Source organism: Lynx rufus, unplaced genomic scaffold, assembly GCF_022079265.1.
Source record: "Lynx rufus isolate CCGP_SWC_20201006 ecotype Redwood Valley unplaced genomic scaffold, mLynRuf1.p SCAF_10, whole genome shotgun sequence".
Taxonomy (NCBI): domain Eukaryota; kingdom Metazoa; phylum Chordata; class Mammalia; order Carnivora; family Felidae; genus Lynx; species Lynx rufus.
Genome location: NW_025814824.1, coordinates 51771786 through 51777785, shown reverse-complemented (window position 1 = coordinate 51777785; position 6000 = coordinate 51771786).

The following is a 6000-nucleotide window of genomic DNA, read 5'->3' as shown; positions in this document are numbered from 1 at the left end:
TTGTCACTGTGATCCCATCCCCCCACTTCTGTGTGCCCTGTGCTGTGGGCTGAAGAGCTTGCATAATTTGATTTTTTTCCGTGGACTCTTGGAACACAGGATACTTCCTCCTTCCACCACTCATCCCCTTTGACCCTACACCAATATGTAACCAACAAAGGAGCACAAGAGCAAAGGTTCCTGAACTTTAGATAGGACACACTCTAAGATGCAATATATTCTACGTAGCTTTGTGCAGGGTAAGATTGAGGCTGGCATTTTACCTGAAATGCACCTTTTGTTTGGTTTCTTACACATTTTGTTTTGCTTTCTCACTGCCTTGCTCATTCCCTTCCTCCAAAAGAAATTCCTTAATAAGTTACTTGCACTTGAATCCTTACTTTAGAATCGGTTTCTGGAGAATATGAACTGAGAAAATGTTTTGCCTTCAAAGTCCTTCTACCCGAGTTTTATACCTTATTTGTCTCCTCCTACACTGCCAGCTGTTATTCTTTGCTACTCTCATTTTATTTATTTATCATTTTTTTTAAGTAATCTCTACACCCAGTGTGGGACTTGAACTCACGGCCCCAAGGCCAAGAGTCCTGTGCTGTATGTACTGTCTGAGCCAATCAGGAACCCCCTTATTCTTTGCTACTCTCAATATGCTTTTTTCCACTAGCTTTATATAAAGCATTCTAGGTTCTAACATTTTTCTGCTTCTGACCTGTGGTAGACAAAGCAGGCTTGATAGATTTTTGTGTGAAGTTCGAATGTGTAGCTATGAGTGAGGACTTGGGTCTTCCATAAATACTTCTTTCTCTGCTAGTTTTCTCTCTCAGAGTTTTTCTGGGAAGTGACTTCCAAATAAATGCGTGCTACATGAAGCAGCTACAGAACATGAGATGGTATAATAAAGCACCAAATTATGCAGTACAAAAAGAGAAGCGAGCAAACACCATAATCAGATGCTAATTGTGCTATACATTCTGATTGAGTGACACTGATCAGAGAGCAAACACATCAAGCCCTATTCACCCTGACACTCTCCCCTCCTCCAGGCCCGTCATCAAGCCATTAACGTGAATGAACACATTTTTCAACAAGAGACCACAGAAGTCAATCAACTTGGCCAGAATGTCTAGGATCTCAGATTTGTGAGCACCTGGCTACTTACTGGGTTGAGACGTTTCTCTCTTCTGGGACAGAGCTTAAGTGTGAAGAGTTTGATCACACAGGGCACACTTGGCAATATCTCTTGGGACATATTTTCACATTGCATTGTTGTCATAAAACATGATTCTATGACACACCTTGGCTCTCTCCTCTGCCAGCTTTCTCGGGTCTGCTATAAAACTTGCACGTAGTTCGGTGCGGTCGGAGAAAATATGAAAATGTATGCCCTGCCCCAGGTGCTTGCATGCCCATGTAAATAAAATGAGTTCAGAACTGCCCTGCTGGGTGCGTCGTGGACAATGCTGTATGTAATTTCCTTTTCCACAAAGCTCAAAAGGGTCCAAGGCATGTGTTTGCAGAGAACAAACATCTACTTTGGAGCCAAAATTATCCATCTTTACTTTTTGTTCTTTTAAATTGTCTTGCTATTTCCATTATAGTAATCCATGGATTTAGGATCCACCATGGGAAATATGTGGCCAAAGATCCTTATCTTTATACATAAAAGTCTTCCTTTTTTACATACAGAGTGTAAATTTGTAGTATGAACAAGACTTTGGGAAGGAATCTAGTTAAGTGAACGGGCAGCTCTAGTGCCCTTAAGCAGTTCAAAAGCATGTATTTATCCACAAATAGCTAGTGTGCTAATTGCCACTTGTTATTATTTAGGTCATTAAGTCCACTAGAGAATGCTAGACAACCCCACTAGACAGCTTTTGTTCTGTAGCCCCCTTTGACCTACTGTATACTGTTAAATGGAGTCAGATTTTGTTTCCCAAGAAACATTATTTGCCTGACTGTTTAGTAATTCAGACTGGCCTTCCCCTACAAGGTTTTTATTGTGCTTCATGACATCCACATGACTGAAGAGAGGGTGCTCATTATAATAGTGCTTATGACACTTTTAAAATCATAAATATATTGCTTTGTTTAGTTTCAGAGGAAAACAGTACTGCATCTTGACTAAATGTTGTAAGCTTATTGATACAAACATGTAACAATGAAACGATGTAAATGATAACTTGTCCTGATTGCAATATTGCCATATCAAAATGGTGAAATCAAAAATAACCTCATGCCTTGCTGACTCTGTCCTCATTACTGGGAAAAACACAAGCAAACAGAGAAAAAGCCCCGTAAGCCATTATTTCTATTACTTGTTTTGAAGAAATCTGCTTTGCTGAAATTAATCACCTTTTAACTATACACTGATTCTGCATCCCATAGAGTTTTCTTGGAAAACTGAACAACAATGTCATTCTTCTCATTGAATGATCTTTTTCTTAAAAGAGCAATGGTATAGTGGAATTCAAGGTAGCTCTTTATAATAGAATCTAATATACTTACTAGTTGTAAACGCTTTGCATTTCCAAACATGTTGTACTAAATTAATTTATTATACATGTGTATAATACACTCTGTCAGGAAATAAATTTGCTCCAGCCCAATACTGCTTCAATTCACCAGACCATAAAATTTATCTATCACATACAATTTTCCCTTGTTACCTTGGCTACCAGGAAATTCAGAGCTAATCCCATGTCAAATTGCTGAAATTATCCTTATATGTAAATCACTTAGTCTTGTTTTAATGGTCCAGTTAAGTATGCTATTTATAATTAAAGCAAATGCATTTGGGACTAATCATAAAATAAACAATAGACAAAGCTATCTAATTGTGTCCTGTCAGATAAAAAGGGAAAAGATTACTAAAGTTCTTTACAGAAGAGAAAATGGCTTAAACAAGAAGTTTTCCTTCATTACCCAAATCTCATTTACTTCTGAAAACACATTGTATATTTCATTATTTAAAATATGAAATAACAAAAACTTGTTTTCCATTCCTACAAAAACACCATTTTTTTTCTGATTTGATTAAAACATTTTCAAACAGGTGATGGAAGATTTTTACATAATACAAAGCATTTAAAACACCAGTAGCCTAATTATGCGATACTATTGAATTCATTGATGGTATGTTTTTGTGCAATTTGCAGTAATTCTGTTCAGTCTTCGATGTAGATTCTACTTAGACACTGTAAGCAATGTGTTCTATGATATAAATAAACAATTCAGGAGTCACTTAGGTGAAATACTCACCTGCATTCATGATGGAGCAGTCTCATTGCCCCAGAGCCAGGAGAAGACGGTGGAGCTCTCGGCAGAGGCCAAGGTTAAGGGGCTCTTGGATGAGTGCCAGGCAGGCCTACAAAACAAAGGCACTTAAGAGTCCTGCTGCAGATATCCTGCTACCATCTCTTCCAAGGAAGAACAAAAACTTACGGCAACTTCAAGTAAGCCAGCCGTGCTGTTTCTGAATAACAGAAGAAACAGATATTCATATACTAAGATACCTGACAACAATTTGTTGGACAACTTAACTGCATGGCGAGCTGTCCCTGAGCTTTAATGGAAGGATCCTATTCATAAAAGGGTGGTATCGGGGACAAATTGTGCTCTTGATCCTTTTAGGACGAGAGCTTAAAGATTGCTGATTTTGTTATAACTCCATTATCGACACCACTGTGAAGAAACAGACCAAGGTAGAATTCCCTGAAGCCCAAATTTATGAAGAGAAGCTGAATATTTTGCTGAATGAAGTCTAGGAGGGCCAGGAATGTAATTACGCACTCGTGGAGGCCACAGTCAGGGCAGCCAGCGGCTCTGCCATCTGGAAGAGGATGAGAACTGGAGTGGCTTCTATCTGCATCACGCACCTGGCCGCTGGGCTAATCGCCACCGCCGAACTGGCAAGCAGACCAGAGATGTCCTTGCAGCTCAGCCTCTCTGCTGTGTTCCTGGCAGGCTCCCGACACCTTCTATTTTTCACTGAGTCTAGAAACCATCTTTTAAAATAAGCCACATTAGTTTTTGCTCTTGTTTTGATGCAGTGAATTAGTTCTGTCTCTACCCAAGTGAATGTGTTCACTTACTGACATAGAAGTCCATCTGAGTTCTCTTTTCCCAAGCGAGAGTACTTGGAACCAGGACGTTTTAGTTTTCAGGGGAAGATGTATGAATGAGTGCAAGCTGTGTATGTGAACTTTTGTTTGCAATATGTTTGCCTCCTATTCAGGCTTCTCCTGGGGAGTTCCCTTTGGAGTTAGGTGCAATAACTCCCAAAGGGTTTTGAAGTTGTTGATTGATATCTACACGCCAGCTACTGGTTCATTCCTAACTGAGAGGCTATTAAAAAATCCAGAACAGTTCTGAAATTATCAAGCCCGAACAAACTGGCTTTTGGAACATGTGCTTCTGTGACTGTGCAATACGTAATTGCCTTGGCAAAAGTCCTTCCACTTTGTCGTTTTAAATTTGGGCTTCTTGATAAATAGTTGCATCTCATACCGGTGCTGATGCATAACCTAAAGAGCTTTGAACTCCTAAAATGACGTTACTAGTGTTGTTTTTGTTACATAGCTTTGTTTAAGGTGAAACCATTTGTGTCCTGAATTAATTGCTGTTTTGATTTGCAGGGATCCCACATGACCTGTTAGGAGTTTCACCTTCATGAGGGCATTAGGGTCACCAAATGTAAGCTTCAAATGACTGTTCAGCTCTGCTAATGGCTCTTTCTTGCCTTATGCAGTTTCTGATTGCTTTTCCAGTTAACGAAGTCCATTCCTGGGAAATGTGTCTAATTTAGAGGACTCTCAAACTGATGTGGTTACGTATCTTTACGTGGATACGTATCTTTATTTTTCAGCCTTTTCTCTCCGTTAAGTTGTACTTACCAAAGCCAGTGGATGCTCTTCCCTTGGTTTAAGAATTGAACGTGTTCATGGGGCACCTGGGTGGCTCAGTTGATTGAGCATCCGACTTCGGCTCAGGTCATGATCTCACCGTACATGAGTTTGAGCCCCGCGTCGGGCTCTGTGCTGACAGCTCAGAGCCTGGAGCCTGTTTCAGATTCTGTGTCTCCCTCTCTCTCTGCCCCTCCCCTGTTCACGTTCTATCTCTGTCTTAAGAATAAATAAACCTTAAAAAAAAAAAAAAAAAGAATTGAACGTGTTCCTAAGCACAGCCTTCTGCACCTCCAGGGGGCGCTATTCACAATAATACCAGGGAACCTTGCCTATCTTGTCAACCTCCCTCCTGTAAAGTCAACCCTTATGTGTACATCAAACATCTTTGTCTCATATTTTTATACATCAAAGTTTTGCCATTAGCTACTGATTATACAGGATTTCCAGATACTTTTGCATCACTAGTTTGGACAGTCATTTTTGTCATTTTAAGAAATTTAAAAGGGCTGTGTGTGACTGTGGGCACAGATGACCCATATTGGAGCCTGGAAGCTTTACCAGGTGCTTTTGAAGGACAGACATGCCCAGTTTCCTACTTCTTAATTATATGTGTCCTAGAAGGAACAGAGTTTGTTTTGTTTGGGGGTTGTAGTTAATGAATGGCTGACACAACACTATGAAACTATACATATGTATATAAAAGGTAATAGATGTGTTTTATATGTTCATCAAGGAAAATGATACGGTTTTATACCACAGGCATTAATACCATGTTTTCCTAAGTATAAATAAAAGTTTTGAAATGGTTTCACAGCCCTAGCTTTATATAGGCTACAAAAATATAGTTTGATTTCTTTATTTATTATCTAGCACTAAAGCCTACAATAAAAATTTAAAACAATCTATGTAACAATCAGATGAAAGGCGTTGTTCGCTGGTTCATGCTTCTATTATAGAATATATTCTAACAGGAATTGATTTTTCTTACAGTATCACTAAAAGTCAGTATTTATATTTCTTAAGAACAATATAAGTGAAACACTCTCTTACAATTTGGCAAAAAGTGAAGCTTTATTGCATCTCATAGTTAAAAAATGAA